Source organism: Malaclemys terrapin, chromosome 1 (genome assembly GCF_027887155.1).
Source record: "Malaclemys terrapin pileata isolate rMalTer1 chromosome 1, rMalTer1.hap1, whole genome shotgun sequence".
NCBI classification, from domain to species: Eukaryota; Metazoa; Chordata; order Testudines; family Emydidae; genus Malaclemys; species Malaclemys terrapin.
Window position 1 is genome coordinate 200,800,586 of NC_071505.1, and position 22,260 is coordinate 200,822,845.

At 46.9% G+C, this 22,260-nt stretch overlaps 1 long non-coding RNA gene across 2 annotated transcripts in view; it reads right to left on the reverse strand.

Annotated features, from left to right (window-relative positions):
• LOC128830616 (uncharacterized) overlaps positions 1-22,260 on the reverse strand; it is a 44,972-nt gene that overhangs the window by 10,733 nt on the left and 11,979 nt on the right. For both annotated transcript variants that reach the window (XR_008443615.1, XR_008443614.1), the window contains exon 2: positions 13,214-13,434. This is a non-coding gene — a long non-coding RNA (uncharacterized LOC128830616). The remainder of the gene's footprint in view (positions 1-13,213; positions 13,435-22,260) is intronic.

The following is a 22,260-nucleotide window of genomic DNA, read 5'->3' on the forward strand; positions in this document are numbered from 1 at the left end:
CATGTGCAGAGACTCATGAAAAACTGGTTACCTACCTTCCTATAACTGTTCTTTGAGCTGTGTTGCACATGTCCATTCCATGATCCTTCCTCTTTCTTCTCTCTTTTGGAGTGTATCCAGTACAAAGGAAGTGAGAAGGGTTCTGGTCAGCTCTGCCCTTTTATACCCGCACACAGTGGTGTGTGGTGACAGAGCGTGCTTGAGCCACCTTGATGGGTCCTGGTGAGGAAAAGAGTTATCTGACAACTGAGCACGTGGCATGCAACTACAGTGGTATGGACATATGCAACACAACTCAAAGAACAACAGTTACAGAATCATTTTTTATTAAATACAAAATGGAACATTTCCAACAGGAGAGAGTGAGAGAAGCCCACCCCAGAATACCTAGTAGCCTGCTGGTTTGGACATTCACCTGAGCTGTGAGAGACCAGGGCTCAAGTGTCTGCTCCAAACAAGCGGTGCTGGGATTTCAATCTGCCTCTCCCACATTCCAGGTGAGCACCCTACCCACTGGACTGTTATTGGTCTTGCTGTTTTTTCACAAGAAAGGGGTGGTTTAGGTTCCCTACTCTAGGAGAGCATTCACAGCTCAGACTCCCAAGCAGAACAAGGCACCTCCCTCCAGTCCATTGGTCAAGAACCTAAATATCTTTGAGGAGTTCTATGCCCTGCCCCTGTCTTCTGCATTTAATTCCTGGTTAACTTAGCCTAAGTTTGTTGGCTTCTGAGACTTCCTTTCTTGGATGCCTAACTCTGGCCATACAATGCAAGGAGAAACTGGGTGCCTCACTCAGGGCTGAGAATTCCACCAGGCAGCAGAGCACCTAAGGGGTTAGATATTGCAACACTTAAGTACCTTCGTGAATCTAGCCCTTTATGTATAGCCAGGCCTTCAGCCTGCAGTCCTGCAAGCTTCTCTGTACGTGGGGTCTGGCCATGTGGAACTGTCCACAGCATTATAAGCATCAGTTTCCCCTGTTACTTTTATGGGATTTTCATACAGCAACAGGGAAAAAATAAAATAAAATATGATTGTCCAACCACAAAAAGTAGCAAGGGGATGTGTGTGTCAGAAGAAGGGGTGGTTCGTGAAGGGGTAGTTTGATTTTGGTTTTTAATTGACTAGATTTAAAGTTGATCATTTTAAGTGCAATGTAAAAAGTAAATAAATAATGTAACTAGGGGTTAAGGAGCTGCTCTGGGCTCAGCCTGCCAGACGTGCAAGGCATGCACAGGCTGGAGGAGAAGATTAAAAAGGGAGCAGAGCAGCTCACTTGTGGGCATACCTGGGAAGAGGACAGACTGTCAACCCTCAGCCCCTGAGCAAAGGACTGACTGAAGGCAGGAGCTTCCCAGACAACCACTGCCTGAAGCCCTCCCTGAGGGAAGTGAGGGCCAGTCTCGACCCTGAGCAGGATTCATTCCCCTCTGTCTCATTAATTCAGTTTATTTACATTAATTCCCCCTGCTTTTTATTCACAGACAACCCTGGAAGGGAAGAGACTTTTAAGTGACCTGGTCAGAGGGCTAGGTCACAGGAAGAGACATGTTGCTGCAGAAGTGGAGCAGCCACTAGTGGGAGACCTGCAGTGGAGAGAGAGCTGCTATTTCATGCCTGGCCAAAAGGAAGCACCAGCAGTGAGTGGACCCCTTCTCAAGGACACACAAAGCCTCTGCTGTAGGGGCAGGGGAACAATGGAAGGCAGTATACAGAGTCCCTGATGTGATTTTATGCTTTGTTGTGTCTGGATCATCTGCCATATGAGATCTCACTCTGACACAAATTTAATTAACAAACTCCAGCTTTATTGTGGCTGCTTACAACATGGCTTCTTCAGCCTCATAGCTTTGCTACACTTGCAGATGTAGAGTGCTGGGAGTTAAACCAGCCTTTGGAGATCGCAGCAGGGCAAATGCTGCTGTGTGTTTATACTGTCAGCTGTAAGCGCACGGGTGTGGCCACATTAGCAGCTCTTGCAGTGCTACAAAGTGTGGTAGCCAGTGTGCAAGTGGCTGCAACGTGCTTTTCAAATGGGGGGGTTGGAGTGTGACAAGGAGTGTGTTGTGTGTATGTGTGGGGAGAAACAGTGTGTTCTGGGGGGCAGAGAGTATGTCAGCATGCTGCCTTGTAAGTTCAGACAGCAGCAGACCTCTCTCCCCCCCACACACATACTCACAACAGCAGCATTCCACACAATTTGAAAACAATGAGAAGAGTGGCCACTTGACTTCAGGGGATTATGGGACGTTTCCAGAGGGCAATCACTGCGCAGTAATGCAACACGTTGTCCACACTGATGCCCGGGCGTTTCAGCTGGAGCGCAGCAAGCTTTATGCTTCTCATGGAGGTTGATTACCAGGAGTGCTCCAGCTGCAGAGTCCAGACACTCTACGTGCCTTGCCAGTGTGGACACCTCAGGAATTAGGGCGCCCAGGGCTGCTTTAATGTGCTCTAACTTGCAAGTGTAGCCAAGCCCTCAGACAGTTCCCCAGGAGGTGTCGCTTCCAAACAGTTTCCCACAGAAAACAATATGCTGCCTGAAAGGGGCTGTTAGCAGTTTCATATTGTTACATCCCTTCTCTTTAAAAGAAAACCGTCTAGCACCCCAGCAATAACTGATAACCTAATCTAACATATTCCTTTCTGATGCTGACTGTTCTTGCAGTTACTGTATCCATCACCTTACAAGTTTGTCTATCTATATACCTGTACAACTTGGAAGTCCATCACACAGAATCCCTCAGATGAGCAGGTCTTTTAACAATCTGCCCTCCTCTAGTACAGTGTGATTCACTGGTACCGCCCTGGTGCTGCCTTCCTCCTGTCTGGTCAACCACAGTCTCTAGGCTTGGTGTTGCTGGAGTCTCCATCAAAACACCCTCTTCTTCCTGTTTTTCCTTTGGTAGGCCTCTGACACTGTCCTCTTCTACAACTCTGGCTCGGGATTCTCCTGCAGTAGAACACTACCATGTGTTGTCTGTATTGTCCTTAGAGGTTTCTTTTGTTTTCTTGAGGTGCCTACAGTTTCACCTCACTATCTCTCCATTGTCCATGTGGACTTGATGAAATCTCTGTTTTCCTGCTTGCACCACTGTAGCTTTGTGCCAGAACTTATCCTGTTTTGTTAATGGTTGTATATGCACTTTGTCACCTGACTCCAGATCTGTTGTTGTAAAACACTTGTCTTTTTCTGTTGGTTTCTCCATAGTCGCCAAGGAAAGCACCGCAGTACCCAAGCTCTAACAACCTTCTGCTTGTCAGCAAGAGTGTCTTCGTTCTCTGGCTCATCAGTCTTTGGGCCGGCTACAATTTAGGCGTTGTGAGGGAGTATTCCTATGATTAGTAGTGCTAAGTATGGGTCAGCATCTGCAGTTTTTGCTTTTCTCAACAGTTACTTTAACAGTTTTTACTGCTGAATCTACTTTGCTATTGCTTTGAGGAAACCCCGGTGAAGATGTTATGTGATCAAAATCCCAGTTCTTACTGAACTTCTGGAACTCTTCTGAAACAAATTGTGGTCTGTTATCAGAAAATACGATACCTGGTATTCCATTCCATGCAAAGTGTGCTTTTCTTTTCCATGTGACTGTTCTGGATCCTGTGTTTGGTAAATAGTCTATCTCCCAGAAATTGGAAAAATAGTCTACAATGATCATGTCCTTTGTCCCCAAAGGTAAAACAAATCCACTCCCATCTTCGCCAATGGTCTTTCTGGAACTTTTTGTTGCCACGGGGTCTCTTTTGTTTGACAGTCTTCCCAGGATCTGTATACATCACACTTTTCCACGAATATCCATAATTGCTCATTCATTCCTGGCCAGTACAGTAACTCCTCACTTAACGTTGTACTTATGTTCCTGAAAAATGTGACTTTAAGTGAAACGATGTTGAGCGAATCCAATTTCCCCATAAGAATTAATGTAAACGAGGGGGTTAGGTTCCAGGGAATTTTTTTCACCAGACAAAAGACTATATTATATAACACACACACACACACACACACACACACACACACACACACACACACAGTATAAGTTTTAAACAAACAATACTGGTACATGGTGATGATGATTGTGAAGCTTGGTTGAGGTGGAGGAGTCAGAGGGTGGGATATTTCCCAGGGAATGCCTTTTGCTAAATTATGAACTAGCAATTGGCTGAGCCCTCAAGGTTTAACTCTCACACTCTACAAGGCAGCAGGAAAGGAGGGAGGGTAGACAGACACACCTTGTGTGTGTGTGAGAGAGAGAGATGCACATTTCCCCTTTAAGTATGAAGAGTGGGGTCAGAAGTACACTGCCTTGTTAATTAGATCAGCAAGCTGAGACCAGACTGCAGCTGCTGCTGCCTGGAAGCTCCCTCTGTCGTGTGTCCCCTCTGCAATATGGAAGATGGGGTAAGCAGGGTGCAGGAGCAGGGGGGAGGGGGACACCCTGACATTAGCCCCCCTCTTCCTCCACTCCCCCCGCACAGCAAACAGGAGTCTCAGGGAGCAGCACCAAGGCAGAGGGCAGGAGCAGCACATGGCAGTGGGGGGAGGGACAGCTGCAATTGATAGCCTGCTGGGCAGCTGCTGCACAGGGAACTTGGGGGAGCAGGGAGCTGATAGGGTAGGGTTACCATATTTCTACAAGCAAAAAAGAGGACACTGAGGGGGAGGAGCCCTGCTCTAGCCCCACCCCTGCCCCACCCCCATCCACTCCCTCCCACTTCCCACCCCCTGATTGCCCCCCTAAGAACCCCCAACCCCCCTGCTTCTTGTCCCCTGACTGCCCCCTCCTGAGAATGCCCTACGACCCTACCTGTCCCCTGACTGCCCCGACCCTTGTCCACACTCCCACCCCATATTCACACCCCTGCCCCCAGACAGACCCCCGGGGACTCTTATGCCCTATCCAACTGCTCCCCGTCCCCTGACAGGACCCCCAGAACTCCTGACCCATCCAACCCCCTCTGCTACCTGCCTGCCTCAATCCCTCTCCACACCCCTGCCCCCGACAGCCCCCCGAGAACTCCAGAACCATCTAACCCCCCCTGCTCCCTGTCCCTTACTGTCCCAGCCCCTCTCTACACCCCTGCCCCCCAACAGCCCCCCCAGGACCATCTAACCCCCCCGCTCCCTGTCCCTGACTGTCCCAACCCCTCTCCACACCCTTGCCCCCCTGACAGCCCCCCCTAAACTCCCGACCCATCCAACCCCCCCTCCCTGTCCCCTGACCAGGGCCAGCTTTAAAGAGCCCAGGAATCGGGCTGCACTCCGGCTGGGGTTGCGGGGCTTGGGGCCGGGCCGGAGGTGCTTGGTCGGCGCTGCTGGGGCCCGAGCCGGGCCGGGTCCGGGCCGGCGCTGCTGGGGCCCGAGCCGGGCTGGGGGTGCTGGGGCCCGAGCTGGGCCGGGTCCGGGCCTGGGGTGCTGGGGCCCGAGCCGGGCCGGCGCTGCTGGGGCCCGAGCCAGGCCGGGGGTGCTGGGGCCCGAGCCGGGCCGGGTCCGGGCCAGGGGTGCTGGGGCCCGAGCTGGGCTGGGTCCGGGCCAGGGGTGCTGGGGCCCGAGCCGGGCCGGCGCTGCTGGGGCCCGAGCCAGGCCGGGGGTGCTGGGGCCCGAGCCGGGCCGGGTCCGGGCCAGGGGTGCTGGGGCCCGAGCCGGGCTGGGTCCGGGCCAGGGGTGCTGGGGCCTGAGCCGGGCCGGCGCTGCTGGGGCCCGAGCCGGGCCGGATCCGGGCTGGGGGTGTTGGGGCCCGAGCTGGGCCAGAGCCGCTGGGGCAGCCGGGCGCCGCTCGACCAGGGACGCGCCTCCCCGGAGCTCTCCTCCTCACGCCCCCCCGCCCCAGCTTACCTGCTGCTGCCGCCTCCCGCCTGCCCCTGCTTCTTTTCACACTTCCCGCGAAGATCTGATTCGCGGGAAGCAGGGCAGGGGGAGGAGCAGGTGGGTGGAGCGTTCAGGGGAGGGGAGGAGGGGGAAGACAGCTGCGGGGCCGGACGGCATGGTAAGGCTGCAGGGGATGGGGGGAGCCGGGAAGGGGCTTTGGCTGCCCAGCGGCGCTTGGCCGCTGCTTTTCTATCTATAAATAGCCGACCGGAGGGAAATCCCGGACATTTTTAGATTTTTAAAAATCCCCCCCGGACGGCTATTTATAGCCCGAAAAGCTGGACATGTCCGGGGAAATCCGAACATATGGTAGCCCTATGATAGGGGGGCTGCCGGTCCACCCTGGTTCCAAGCCGCCACCAGCTAGCTACAATGGGCTGCTCTTCCTGCAAGCAGTGGACAAAGCAGGCGACTGCCAAACAATGTTAGAAGGGAGCATTGCACAACTTTAAACGAGCATGTTCCCTAATTGATCAGCAACGAAACAATGTTACTGGGATGACTTTAAGTGAGGAATTACTGTATTAAGTCTCTCTGGCTCATTTTAAGCAACCTTCAATTCCCAGATTGTGATGAATGAACTTTGTGCATAATCTCATTCTTAAGAGCTGCTGAAATAACTGCTCTTTTTCCCTGTAATAGAACATCATCTGTACACACGTTTTGTCTCTCTACTGAAAGAATGGTGTTACCTCTTTAAGTACTTGGTCTTTTGTCCCTGGCCATCCTTGTGGGATCATGAGTTTCAATGTCTTAAGCATTCTCTCTTGCTCTTTACCTCTCTGTATATCTCTCAGCCTTTCTTCCAAGATAGGTAGGTACTGTACCACATTTATTTTCTCCCTCTCAGTCTCTACAGATCCTTCCTTACTGGGTTCTGGCAAGTATGTGTGGGCCTAAGATGTGCATCAAAACCAAGTCTCTGCCTGAGCAATACTTGATCTGTATGTCGTACATCTGCAGTCCTATCATCATCTACTGTAAGCACTTTGCTACACTGAGTAATGGCTTTCTCCAAATGCTTTTGAGAGTTGTGTGGTCAGATCATATATCCATGGTGCAACTGTAAGTATATTGGTGATTTTTTTCCATTCCAAAGAGTATGGCTAACAACTCTTTTTCAATTTGAGCATAGCTCTTTTCTGTCACAGACAATGCTGTGCTTGTAATCACAACAGTTTGTCCTCATTGTAACATGGTAGCCTGACACCCAACTCAGATGTATCACATTGCAGCATCAGGGGTTTCTCTGTATTGTAATATTTCAAAATTAGAGACGTCCTAAACATCTTTTTTACTTTCTGGAATGCTTGCTTGTGTTGGTCTGTCCATTCCCATAAGGTGTCTTCATGAGTCAGCTGTCTCAGGATTTTGCATCTCTCAGACAGATGGTTGCAAAGCTTTACTAAATAATTGGCATTGCCAGGAATTTTTTGACTCCTCTAACGTTGGTGGGTCTTGGTATTTCTCTATTGCCCTCACTTTCTCTGGGTCTACTTTCAGGCCTTAGGAGGTCAACATATGTCCAGTCTGTGGCATCTTGGTTATGGTCAACCTGAACTTGCTAAGTTCAATTTAATATCCTTTTCTATGTATCGCTGTAAAAACTGTAGTAATTTGTAGTCATGAATTCGTTGCATTTGTTTTGGATTGTCACCCTCTCCTGCTATCAGCACATCGTCTGCTATTGTCTGGATTCCCATCAAGTCCTCCAATGCTTGGGTCAATCTGCTTTGGAATACCCCTCTCTCAGACTGATTCCCACTAGCATCTTTAACCATTGATTGGTATCTCCCAAATGGAGTTGGTTGTAAATAATGTGATTCTTCATCCAGTTCAACATGCCAGAATCTCTTTTTTATATTACATACTGTAAAAAGTCTTGCTTTAGACAGATCTGGTAATATGTCCTCAATTGGTGGCAGAGGGAAATGGTTCCGTTTCAAAGCTTCATTTAAAGGTTTTGGGTCTATGCATATTTTCAGTTCTCCAAATGGTTTTCTTACCACCATGAGACTGCTTATCCAGTCTGTGTTCTTCTCTACAGGCTGTATGATTTCATAGACTCAGCAGTTTCTCATTTAATGGCTGTAGTAATGCACTGGGTACGTTTTTCTTTTTGGCAATTAAATGGCTTCACACTGGTGTCAGTCTCTATTTTATAAAAAGCATCTAACTGTCCATCTCCCTGAAACACACTTGTATGCGTCCTCTATATCATCTTCTGGGCCCAGGTAATACCATCCAAGGTATCTTCAGTCACCCTGCTATCCACTTTCATTATGTTCTGGAACTATACTTTTATCAGGTTCATGGCTTGGGCATCCTTGCTGCCCAGAAGTGGTACTGCTGTCTCACCATCTATGATGACAAAATCCAGTCTGTATTTCTTGTTGTTCCTTGGATTTCTTAATTAAATTTTACATTTTCCTATGGGCTTTAATGTGGTATGATTGTACATTGTTAACAGCTGGTTAGTCTCTTCCAATCATATGTCTGCATTCACCAGATTGATTGGGCTAATGTTACAATTTGCACCACAATCTAATTGAAATCATATCACTTTCTTTCTAAGTAACATGGCTGCATACAACTGTGTCTGGTGCTTACTAGGGTTTCCTTTCTCTGTGTTTACCCACTGTTCAGTCACCCACATAATGTCCTTGTAGCGAAGCAAGATCCACCGCTGCAGCACCTCCTGCTGGTTGTCCTGGGAATTAGCTTGATTGCAGCTCAGAGCGCCCTCTGCAGGCCAGTGGCTCACCAGCCTCAGGTCCCCATGTCCCTCCCAGACCCCGGTGCCCCTTTACTGCCCCCAGCAGTACCCCCTTACTCTGGGTTTCCCCTCCCAGGGGAACCCCCAACCCTATAAAACCATCTTGTCTCAGTGACTACTGCCAGTCATCATCTAGCCGTGGCTCACTGGGGCAGACTGCAGTCTGTAATGGCCACTCATCATCGGCAAGGGGGTTAGGACCTGCTGCCTTTGCCTATTCCCGGGGTGTATCTCTGCAGCCCTAGTACCTCTGTAGGCCTTCAACAAGGCCTGCAGCCTGGGGTTTTACCAGGCTGGAGCTCCCCAGCTCCTCTTGCCCATCCCCAACACTGCTCTGCCTCAGATAGCTTGTTTTCAGGCAGCTAGCCCTTCCCACTCCAGGGCTAGAGTGAGACTCTTTTGTCTCCTGGCCCCTTTTATCCAGGCCAACTGTGGCCTGATTAAGCCAGCCACACCTGGGGCCAACTACCTCACCAGCCTCCCTCAGCTGCTCTTAATCCCTTTTACTTTGCCCACTACAGTCCTCATACTCAATGTTGCTCTCTTCAGTTACTCTGTGTGCCTTGGATTTGTTTTTCTTTTCTCTGGACATACACATGGCTGCAAAATGATTAAATTTGTCATAGATGTGGCATTTTTTCCTCATAAGTCAGACACTTTTTGTTCTATCTCACATGTTTTCTCCCACAGCATTTGCATGTGTCTGTACTGTTGTCATCTACTGATGTTGTATCTGTTTTTTATTTCTTTTACGTACTGTGTGGGTAGTTTCTGCTGCCTGCCTTTCCAGGCTTCTAATCCTCTTTTGTATAGCTCTGCAGCCCTATATATTTCCAAGCTTCTCCCCAAAATCAAGTCAGCTTCCCTCAGCAACTGCTCTCATACCTGCAAATTTCATCCCACATGCTGTCCAGTCTCTTATCAATGAATCTTTAAGAATTCCAAAATTAGAACTGGCTCCTAGCACTGTTAAATCAGTGCTGTACTCATCTATACCCTCTGCAACTGCTTCTTGGGGTTTCAGTGAATATCAAAACAGCCTGTTTTCCTTCTAAGGTGCGTTGAGGTTCGGGAATTTCCAGGCACGAAGTCTCACTTATTTTTCTTCCTCTTTCTCCAATACGGTAATAAAACAATTTTATTTTCACAGCATCCTCTATCTGCCAGAGCAATAACTACATAGAGGTTAAATTCCTGTTTTCAGCTCTTCAATGGCTGAGCTAAATTCTTAGCTTGCAGATTTAATGTCCCTGGAACATTCAGACTCTCCATTTTCTGTTATTAGCCTTTTCTCGTAAGACAAACCATATACTCAGAGAAGTATTCTGCCCTCTGCAGTGAAGCTCTGAATGTTCTCTCCTGCTGTTTCGCATTTAATTATCACTGCCACCCTGTTTTATGCTTTGTGTATGGATCATTTGCATTTTAAGATCTCACTCTGACACCAGGTTCATTTACAAACTCCAGCTTTATTGTGACTGCTTACATCATGGCTTCTTCTGCCTCATGGCTTCTCAGACAGTTTCCCATGAGGTGTTGCTTCCAAACAGTTTCCCCCAGGAAACAGTATGCTGCCTGAAAGTGTCTGCTGGCACTTGCATATTGTTACAAAGGGAAAGGGTGGCATATAGATTCCTGGGAATCAGGAGAACACACAGAACTCCTGGCATGGAGGATTCTAGTTGGTGACAGCTGGGATGGTGTTTTGTGATGTGAACAGTAGCAACAGAACTGAGACCAATAATTTATTTCACATAAGTCACCAGTCTTCAGAAACTCAATTTCAAACCCATTTGTTTTAACAGTTAAGGATAATGAGATCCTGTGGCTCCATGGGTTTCAGCTCACAGAATTTCCATCTTTTGAAAATGTGGTTCTTAATAGCCTGAATCTTTTTATCAAGAGGTGCTTAGTCATCTCAAAGAAAATTTGATGTCAATTGATACTTAAAAAATAACTTATTTTGACACCACAGCACATCTATAACTTCTTTAGACCCATTATACTGTGAATGGAGGCATTAGCACTTGTCTATCTGTATTGATATAATAGTTGGTTTGCCCCTTTGCAGATATGAGATATAGTTAAGGTTTCATACTGGAAGATTTGACAATAACCTATCCCCTGCCTCATAATTTTTAATAGCCTAAAGGTCTCTGATATATGACCTTCATTTGGTACCCTTGTCATCAGGGAGTTATACATAAAACCTTCTTTATACAGAATACTACACGCTGCCCTGTTAAAGATTCTTGCTGCAGGAAGAGATGTTGCAACTACCAGGTCAAGAGTTTCTTTTGCCACCACATTACAACTATCAATCTGTGAACCTGTCTGCACTACTGCAGAATTACATAGCAAGAAACCCATTTGGTCCTTGTGAGCAGGGACAGTAGGAATGTTTATAGCTTCACTTAGGAGCTGTAGAGGGCTGGAGCCCGAAGCTAAGTCCTTGCAGAGCTCTTAAACTCTTCAGTTCCACACTTGGGTTTTGCCTGCACTTGCGTTTTTCCAGAGTATCTCCCACCAGTGCCCTACCACCAATGCAGCTCTACTAATAAAAGCAATGGTGGGTGTCCTTGTATAGACAGAGCTCAGGTGCTTTTACCACTGTGCCCTCTGGTCCCGCTTTAAGCAGGACTAATTGACATAGTGTTAATGCTTGTGTCAGCCAACAGCCCATCATACTAGTGCTTTCAACGTTACTAACACCAGTGGAGCTGAAGCATTGTTAACAATGCTGGGAGATGTTTAGAAAATCTTAGTGTGGACAGGGTCTCTGTGAAGAAGTCAATACCCCCTCCCACAGCAGGGGGCTGGAAAAACTGCAGATCAGTTTTCAGGCTATTGTGATGTCATTTTCCTACTATCTCTAGTCCTCAAGAGAGTTCTCCATCAAAAAACAGTGACGTCTTTGATATTGCAGCTATTTTGAAGGTTAAAAATCAGTAGAATCCCTCAGTCTCTTTTTTAATTACATGATCTTTATACATAATACAACAATAAAATGTGAAAGCAAAAAAAATCTAGTGCACCATCAACGTTGAAATATAGTTTCCATTCTAAACTCTGTTTGTTAATTTGATTTTTATTGCTGTAGAATATAGGGTTACCATCTGTCCATGTTTCCCCGGACATGTCCGGCTTTTTCAGCTTTAAATGGCCGTCCGGGGGGGATTTCTAATAAAGTAGAAATGTCCAAGATTTCTCCCTTCCCTTCATGCAGAGTGCAGCGCTGCTGATTGGACAGCTGGGCCTGATTGAAAGCCGCTCGCAGCCACTGGGGCCTCTAGCAGCCAGAGTGCCTCCCCTCCCCCGCTCCCTCCTCCCCTGCAGAGCAGCGCCACAGTGTTTGGCTGCACTTGGAGCTCGCAGCTCTCCCTCGGCCTGGGGGGGGGGGCAGGCAAGGGACAGGGAACGGGGGGGGTTAGATTGGTCGGGGATTCGGGGGGGGCTGTCAGGAGAAGGGGGTGTAGAGAGAGGTTGGGGCAGTCAGGAGACAGGGAGACTTAGATAGGGGGTGGGGTCCTGGGGGCAGTTAGGGTCGGGGGGGGGGGATGTCTCAGGAGAGGGCAGTCAGGGGACAGGTAGGGGGATTCTGAGGGGGGGGGGAAATGGGAGGGGGCGGGGCTAGGCAGCACCCTGTGTCCTCTTTTTTGATTGTTGAAGTATGGTAACCCTAGTAGAATAGTACACTATACAGGCTCAGAGATTCATTACAAAATACAGGGAAAGGTTTTTGACTTCTTTTTTTAAAAAACCATTAGGCACAGTAGTCAATACTTTATTCAATACCTCCCCCAAAATTGGACAGGAGTGAGAGGAACTGGGAAAAGAGGAGACAGGAGAGGATCAATGTCACAGGTTTAATCTTAGGATATCCTTTCAAGAAACAGTCTCATTTACAAAGTATGTGTTGGGGGAGGGGGATTTGTTTCTAAAGTGATCAGTAGAGAACACCATTTTTGTGCAAACTTCAATCCCAACCCTGCAATTTACAATACATGGATAGGGCCTACCCATGTGTTGTGAGCTGCAGGCTCAGGGGCTCATGTGCCCTATGTGTGAAATTCACCCATTGTGCAGAGGCCAGTGCAAGGCCTCCACACTGTGTAAGCCCTGCATAGAGGATGTGCAGGGGGCCTGCAGCAGAGTGGCTGCACTCCCCCATTTACTGTAGAGAGGACCTCTCTGCTGGTTCAGCTCCAGTAGACACAGAAGGCCATGGAAGATGACAGACAGGTGAAGAACCACAGAGGGAACCATGTGCATGCAGCTCTGGTGTTCAAGACACCCCTCACTGGTGCTGCTATTCCAACCAGTAGTTTGTCAGAAAGGGGGGAGGGCACTACACCACACAGGGCCGTCCTTAGGCTTTATGGGGCCCTAAGCAGTAGTATTAAACTGGTGCCCCTATGTCCGACGGCAGCCCAGGTGAGGAGGGGAGGGACGTGGCAGCAAAGGACAGCGAGACGCCCAGCCTGCCTCAAGGTGGTGGAGAGTCACAGTTCCCCGCATGCAGGGCCGGCTTTAGCAAGTGCGGGGCCCGATTCCTGGGGCTTGTACTCACCGGGCGGCGCTCCCAGTCTTTGGCGGCACTTCAGATTGCCGGCTGGAGGAGGGGGGTCGTGGGGCTTGCCACGCTCCGGCCGGAGCTCCAGCCGCGAGAACAGAGCCGCGGGGCTTGCCGCGCTCCAGCCGGGGTCATGGGGCCGCGGCGCTCCAGCCAGGGTTGCGGGGCCGCGGGGCTGTCGTGCTCCGGCCAGCACTCTGGCCAGGGGAGCAGGGCTGCTGAAGATTTAAATTTAAAAAAAAATTAAAAAGGCGCCTAAGGCACGGGGCCCTCTTAGGCACGGGGCCCGATTCCGGGGAATTGGGCAAATCAGCCTCAAGCCGGCCCTGCCCGCATGAGACCCCCATACCCTCTCCCTCATGCAGAATGGAAATGCAGAAGGTACCTAATTAAAAGGACTAAACTTGGGAATAAAAAACGTTAGACATTAAAAGGTTTGTCAGACATTTATTTGCAAAAACTTTGTAGTAAGGGCAAGTCAGCTGTCTTGCTGAATACAACATTACATATTATGGAATACATGATGCAGCTCTTCTCTGTTTTACATTTTCTTAATCAGTACTTCTAAGCTGATTTTATATTTTAAATGTGCTCTTAAGCCTTCGCAAAGTAATCATTCCAGATTACTACATATTTACCTCACTGAAACAAAGACATTATTTTAAATTAATCAGTCACAGAGGTTTAGTGTATTCATAGAAGTGTTCATTGCTTTTAGGAAAAGGGAACACTAATTTACTTTTATAACAATAGATATGTTTTTGAAATTTCACCAACTTTAAAAAATATGTTTCCAAAGATTTTAGGCATAACAAAGGATTTTATATCTTACTAAGATACTGATTTTGCTGAAAAAGAACAGGAGTACTTGTGGCACCTTAGAGACTAAAAAATTTATTAGAGCATAAGCTTTCGTGGGCTACAACCCACTTCTTCGGGTGCATATAGAGTGAAACATATATTGAGGAGATATATATACACACAGACAGAGAGCATGAACAGGTGGGAGTTGTCTTACCAACTCTGAGAGGCCAATTAAGTAAGAGAAAATACTGATTTTGCTGGAGAGTTCTCTTAAAACTAGTTAATCAGATAGAAGTAAAGAAAGGGAAACTCTTTGTCCAGCTACCTGGAAGGAAAGGGGTGTTGTCCCTTTAAGGGCTCTCTTCAATGGGAGGAGGGGAGGGAGGGAGAAAGGGATGGACAGAAAGGACAGGAAGACTTTGGAAGCAAGTTTTTTTTTACTATACTAATTAAAATGTGTATTTTAGATAAGGGTGGTCTTTTGAAGGATTTATTTAAAAAAACTATATGTCTGAAGATCCAAGCATTTAAGGCTAAAGATGATTGTGCATCTAAAAATCTATGCAGGGCTTTTTAGAGATGTGATTTTATAATCTTCACCAACTCACTAATAAAATATTTTTAAAACAAAATTTAAACTAAGGTCCTGTAGACTAACATGTTCTGAGTAAATATTACAGTAACGCACAACTGTTTTTGTCAGTAAATTCAGAAACTGACAGTATATACCTGGGGGTTGGCAAATGCCTGTTAAATGGCTTCATTACTCCTTGAATGGCAACAATTTCAGTGTTGTGCTAATAGGTCTGGCGGCATTTTCACTTTTAACTTACTAGATCCCCTGCAGAATAAGAGTCACCAGGCTGCAGCAGCCAGCTGTGGGAGCCTGCAGGAAGGTCAGAACAGGGATAGGAAAACCAGGAGGGTGGACACTAAGCTGCCTAGATTGTCGGGCTCAATGGGTAGTGATCAACGGCTCGATGTTTAGTTGGCAGCCAGTATCAAGCGGAGTACCCCAGGGGTCGGTCCTGGGGTCAGTTTTGTTCAACATCTTTATTAATTATCTGGATGATGGGATGGATTGCACCCTCGGCAAGTTTACAGATGACACTAAGCTGTGAGGAGAGGTAGATACACTGGAGGGTAGGGATAGGGTCCAGAGTGACACAGACAAATTGGAGGATTGGGCCAAAAGAAATCTGATGAGTTTCAACAAGGACAAGTGCAGAGTCCTGCACTTAGGACAGAAGAATCCCATGCACCGCTACAGGCTGGGGACCAACTGGCTAAGGAGCAGTTCTGCAGAAAAAGGACCTAGGGATTACAGTAGATGAGAAGCTGGATATGAGTCAGCAGTGTGCTCTTGTTGCCAAGAAGGCTAACGGCATGTTGGTCTGCATTCGTAGGAACATTGCCAGCAGATCAAGGAACGTGATTACTCCCCTCTATTTAGCACTGGTGAGGCTGCATCTGGAGTATTGCATCCAGTTTTGGTCCGTCCCCCCCCCCCATTACAGAAAGTATGTGGACAAATTGGAGAGAGCCCAGCGGAGGGCAACAAAAATGATCAGGGGGCTGGGGCACATGACTTATGAGGAGAGGCGGAGGGAACTGGGCTTGTTTAGTCTGCAGAAAAGAAGAGTGAGGGCGGATTTAATAGCAGCCTTCAGCTACCTGAAGGGGGGTTCCAAAGAGGATGGAGCTCGGCTGTTCTTGGCGGCAGATGACAGAACAAGGAGTAATGGTCTCAAGTTGCAATGCGGGAGGTCTAGGTTGGATATTAGGAAACAATATTTCACTAGGAGGGTGGTGAAGCACTGGAATGGGAGGTGGTGGAATCTTCATCCTTAGATGTTTTTAAGGTCCGGCTTGACAAAGCCCTGGCTGGGATGATTTAGTTTGTGTTGGTCCTGCTTTGAGCAGGGGTTGGACTAGATGACCTCCTGAGGGCTCTTCCAACCCTAATCTTCAGTGATTCTATGATTGCAAGCTTAGAGCCTTATATTGCAGCTCTAATAAGTGCAGTGAAACAGTACATCATGTGTAATATGTAGTATAATCTCTAGTATGAAAGGGTGTGAAAACTCCTTTTCTCATGTAGCCATTATCCAGTACCTACTGGAGTCAATGGGACTATCTCCAGAGATTTCAGGGTTCTGGGTCAGGCCCTTTGTGTTCATCATAAAGAGGACAGAGATTACATCATGCAACCCTCCTACAACACGCTAAATCCTGGCTTTGACCTTGCTTTTAACTTTGTAAAAATTCCTTTTTGATTTAAATGTCTTATTCTTAGTTTATGCTCAGAAGAGATTTCTTTTGGTGAGTTATGGCATTTGTTCAAATTAAATACTAATTTGCGGGGACATCACCCGCAAAATCATTCTTCAGTCTGAATTTTTTAAACTTACTTTTGTTAACACATCCTAGGATTACTAGAACTGAATGAATTTAGAGAAAAAATATTTTGTGGATTTTTTTAAATTAGTTTATTTTCAGCATTTGGGAGCATTTTTCAAACAGTCAGTTTCAGCATTTCCCAAGTACAGTCAGGTTCCATATTGTTTATGTGTATCCTTTCACACAGCAACAAGGGAAAGAAAAGCACTGAAAAAAACTGGAAAATGTGATCACAAAACTATACCCATTGGCCAGGGAACTAAGGGGCAGTGTGTTATCTCCTTATAAGTATCAGGGGGTAGCCATGTTAGTCTGTATCTTCAAAAACAACAAGGAGTCTGGTGGCACCTTAAAGACTAACAGATTATCAGACTAATCAGACTTGCATCTGAAGAAGTGAGGTTTTTACCCATGAAAGCTTATGCCCAAATAAATCTGTTATTCTTTAAGGTGCCACCAGACTCCTTATCTCCTTCTAACTCATTAAAAAAAAAAAAATTGACGAGTTTCAAGTTGACAGTGCTCCTCTAAAAATAACTTACAATAAAAGAGTTCCAACTAGTCCTATGGGCTAGTCCTTGCTGAGAACTACAGCATGAACTGGTTTGACAAATTTCTGTTTTGAAATGGAAAACATTTTAAAGACAAAATAGCTAATATTGGATTCTCCAGCAAGTCCTAGACTAGCATAAAATGCGGGCAGGGATTACCATTTTCGTTAGACACCTCATTTAGATCTATGATGGTTGTTATCTGGGCCAGTAGAGCTTTTAACTTCTGTAGGTCTCTTTTTAATACAGTACTATAAACATTACAAGTTCCACCAACACAGCTATGAAATATATATATTAATAGGGCAGCAGAGATTGTAATTTCTGTGAGCTCTCTGACTTTTAAGATGTGTCTCAAAAGTTGTAATCTTCACTGGGCTGGCTGTGCTGTCATATATTTTTATACTCATTAAGATCTTCATTAAAGAATTCTCGCTCCCTTAGGATTTACTTCAATAAGCTACATTGAGGACAAACTACAACTTACCCTGTCTACACTAAGATTTAGCTATTTCGGTGTAAAAAACACCTAATTTTCCTAGAGAGGAGATAGTCCAAAACAGTTTGGCTCCTACATGTAGAGTAAGAGCCAAAGGGCATGGCTACACTTGCAGATGTAGAGCGCTTTGAGTTAAACCAGCCTTCGTAGAGCACAGTAGGGAAAGCGCTGCAATCTGTCCACACTGACAGCAGCAAGCGCACTGGCGTGGCCACTTTAACAGCTCGTGCAACGGCCACGGCAGTGCATTGTGGTAGCTATCCCAGCATGCAAGTGGCTGCAACGTGCTTTTCAAATGGGGGTGGGGTGGAGTGTGACAGGGAGTGTGTTGTGTGTATGTGGGGGGAGAGAGAGTGAGTTTTGAGGGGGCTGAGAGCATGTCAGCAGGCTGTCTTGTAAGTTCAGACCCCCATCTCCCCCACACCTCTCTCTCACACACAGCATTCCACAGTAATGGCTTGCTTTGTCTCGGAGCAGATGCCGGCTGTCAGAAATGGAGCTTTGAAAGTGCATATCTGTATTCCTGCAGCGATTCCAAAACAATAACAAGAGTGGCTACTTGACTTAAGGGGATTATGGGATGTTTCCAGAGGCTGATCAGAGCGCAGTAATGCAACACCTTGTTCACACCGACGCCGGGTCGTTTCGGCTGAGGCGCACCAAGCATTAATCTTCTCGTGGCGGTGGATTACAAGGAGCGCTCCAGCTGCACAGTCCAGGCGCTCTAAGTGCCTTGCCAGTGTGATGGGTTGTGAGTTAGGGCATCCGGAGCTGCTTTAATGCCCTCTAACTCGCAAGTGTAGCCATGCCCAAAGACAGCAGCATTAACACTTCTTTAACACTCCCCACAAACCCACTATGGGCTGGAGACTCCACTGTACTCTCTTCACACTCACAATATGGGCGGGGGACCCAGGTGTAGGTTTTCTATTTTCAGTATGGGTCAGAGGCGCAGCTTCCAGATAAAAACCAGAGAACTTCATGGAACTTGTTACTCTTAAACACATTTGCTGTGGTAACTAGTATCCCATGCAACCTATGAAGACCTGGTCGTACTCCATATAGAGGTTGGCAGGGAGGATGTGAGTTAGCATCATACAACAAAAGACTATAATGGTATCATTCATATACTCAAAAAAGCAGAGTTAAATTTGATATCGCAAAAGATGATATTCTCTGGCAGTATGTGGAGGTTGGGTGAAGATAGGTGGAGAAACAGAATAACCTCGAATGAGAATTACTTCACTTTTAATCATTTAGTTATTTTTTAACTATGACGTTTCAGTAACATAGTTTTCTGTAAATTTATGCCATGTAATCGCAACCTTAACTCTGCCTTAAAGTTTTTTGTCTGGAAATATTTCATGTAATGTATTTCCATCTAGTGTCTGTTCTTGTCTGGTGGTATTAATAACTCAGGGCAGGGAATGTTTGTAGAACACTAAACACTCTTGACGGCACTCACTAAATAATAATAAATCAGACTTGGTTACTGTTAGCAACCAGTAAAAATAATGTTCATGATCTCCTTGGATACAAATCTTCTGGACTCTGCTCAACAACCTCATGTGGGTGAAACTGGATATAGCACTGACTTTAATCTGGCAGTTTAGTATTTGGCATGGATAACGACAACTCAGTAGCTAAAGAAGACCTCCAAATCCACAACGTAACTCCACAGCTAGAGGCTATGTCCTAAATTTCTGGGGCATGCCAATAACCCCCATTTATGAAAAGCTACAAATAGTTTTATATATATAAACAAGGTAGAGAAACAGAGTAGCAAGTGCATTCAGATCAGCATTTACAACATGCACAAAAACTCAAGCCCAGATTCTTTCCCCTGCTGCAGTCTCTTAGCTCAGCTCTAGCAGTACAAAGGGGCAGGAGAGCTATTGTAGATCAGGGGTCCCCTGGCGGAGGAGAGCACTCATCTGACAGAGGCCTTGTCTACACTCAGAAAAAAGGTGTGATGTTAGACGAACACATTTGAAAAGGCTAGGGTAAACAAGGCAGTATAGACTTTAGCACATCAAGCTGGTTGAGTTAAATCCCTAGGCTCTCCCCTAAGCTTTAAGTAGACCAGTTTAGCATGTATTAAAGGCAGTGTACCTTGTCTACATTAGACTTTTAAAGTGTATTAGCTAGAATATGTTAGCGAATGTGTTAACATCACACCTTTTATTCTAGTCTAGATAAGGCCATAGAGACTACACAGCCAATTCCTTTGCCACTCCTCCATCCCCACAATCTCTGGCATAAGGGGCATATTGGGGATGGGAAGGGGCATGTCTGCATTTCAGGTATTCTCCACTGGTGGATGCTCCTTTGCATCCAGCTGCTGTAGTATAGAGCAGCCCGCAGGCTGCTTAAGTGAACCACGGTCAGCATAGAACACAGCCCAGAATCAGGGAGCTGCAACTCATTTCTCTGATGATACACACACATTCTGAAATGGCACAAGGCACCACTGGTTAACCTTATCTTTGTGTTAACAACGATTTTGGTAATTTAATTTCCTTGGTTTAAATTTTTTTTTCTCAGTACCCCCATGTACCACAGTCCAATTCTCCCCTTCGCTGCCTCTGGCTCCTTAGCATCTCATCCCCCATCTTTCTGCCTGTCCAGAACAGCCTGAATCTCCCTTCTTAGCCCTCCCTCTCACAGAGAGAGAGGTGTAAGCCCAGAGCCCACAGTTTGAAGAGCTGGGTAGAGGACGCAGGAACACTTTAGACTAGAAGGATTAGATGGAGACAGTTTTGAAGATGGAGGGACAGGCATGGGATGACATGGATGTGGGAGTTTTGGGGGACCAGATGAAGCCATGCCAACATTCCCCACTATACATCTCTGACCCCCCCTCCTTCCTAGCCCACACTTCCCTGCACTGTTCAGAAACCCCCACACACATTTCCACCTCACTGCTCAGACTCCCCCACTACTGTTCCAAGTCCTCATCATTCCTAATGCTCTGACCACCTCTCATGCCTTTCCCGCTCCAAGCACCATACTCCTTGCCACTTCATGCCCCTCATAAGCTTGGGGGGGCCACTGAGGGGGAGGGACATGACAGTGGTGGGACTATGAGGAGTGTATGTACGAGTTAGAGGCAGGAAGGGAAAGGAGAATGGAGATGTACAGCCCCTGTCCCAGATCTGGGCCTAGTGTATGGAGAAGGGACTCTACACATCCATCTGCAGCATAGGAGGTTCAGAGAGGTGTGATGTGGCCCATTCATCTCAATGAGATATTCTCAGCTAACTGAACACACCCCCTGGAGATGACTAAACTTTAAATCAAATAGATCCGTCCAACTCATTTGTATTGTCATCTCCTCTTCCTTGGGTAAAAAGAACAGGAGTACTTGTGGCACCTTAGAGACTAACAAATTTATTAGAGCATAAGCTTTTGTGGGCTACTGCCCACTTCTTTCGGATGCATATAGAGTGAAACATATATTGAGGAGATATATACACACACACACACACACACACACACACACACACACACACACAGAGCATGAACAGGTGGGAGTTGTCTTACCAACTCTGAGAGGCCAATTAAGTAAGAGAAAAAAAACTTTTTAAGTGATAATCAAGATAGCCCAGTACAGACAGTTTGATAAGAAGTGTGAGAATACTTACAAGGGGAGATAGATTCAATGTTTGTAATGGCTCAGCCATTCCCAGTCCTTATTCAATCCTGAGTTGATTGTGTCTAGTTTGCATATCAATTCCAGCTCAGCAGTCTCTCGTTGGAGTCTGTTTTTGAAGTTTTTCTGTTGTAAGATGGCCACCCGGAGGTCTGTCATAGAATGGCCAGACAGGTTAAAGTGTTCTCCCACTGTTTTTTGAGTATTATGATTCCTGATGTCAGATTTATGTCCATTAATTCTTTTGCGGAGAGACTGTCCGGTTTGGCCAATGTACATGGCAGAGGGGCATTGCTGGCACATGATGGCATATATCACATTGGTAGATGTGCAGGTGAACGAGCCCCTGATGGTATGGCTGATGTGATTAGGTCCTATGATGATGTCACTTGAATAGATATGTGGACAGAGTTGGCATTGGGCTTTGTTACAAGGATAGGTTTCTGGGGTCAGTGTTTTTGTTCAGTGATGTGTGGTTGCTGGTGAGTATTTGCTTTAGGTTGGGGGGGGTTGTCTGTAAGCGAGGACAGGTCTGTCTGCCAAGATCTATGGGAGTAAAGGATCATCTTTCAGGATAGGTTGTAGATCTCTGATGATGCGCTGGAGAGGTTTTAGTTGGGAGCTGAAGGTGACAGCTAGTGGTGTTCTGTTATTTTCTTTGTTGGGCCTGTCTTGTAGGAGGTGACTTCTGGGTACTCGTCTGGCTCTGTCCAGGCTCACACATGAGGGGGAGAGTGGTTCAGAGCCCCCTAGATAAACAGGGACCCTCAGATCCCAGGTCACATGGGAGGGGGGTGGAAAGAAGGGCTAAGAACCCTCCAAAGTGGCAGAGCTCAGATTTCAGCACACACATGGGGGCAAGGAGAGGGGCTTAAAAGCGCCGATAGTGGGGCAGGAGTCCCCAGGCACCATATGGGGTGTTAGGACACAACAGAGGGGCAATGCACCTAGATCCTGGCTCACATGTGGCGGGTCTCTGCCCTCTGTGAGACTGACTGGGGTTCTCTGCTGCCCATTGTCCTTTCTCTTTTTATGTGCATTCCCCTCCAAATCCTGGTCATAGAATCATAGATTAGGTTTGGAAGAGACCTCAGGAGGTCATTTAGTCCAACCCCCTGCTCAAAGCAGGACCAACCCC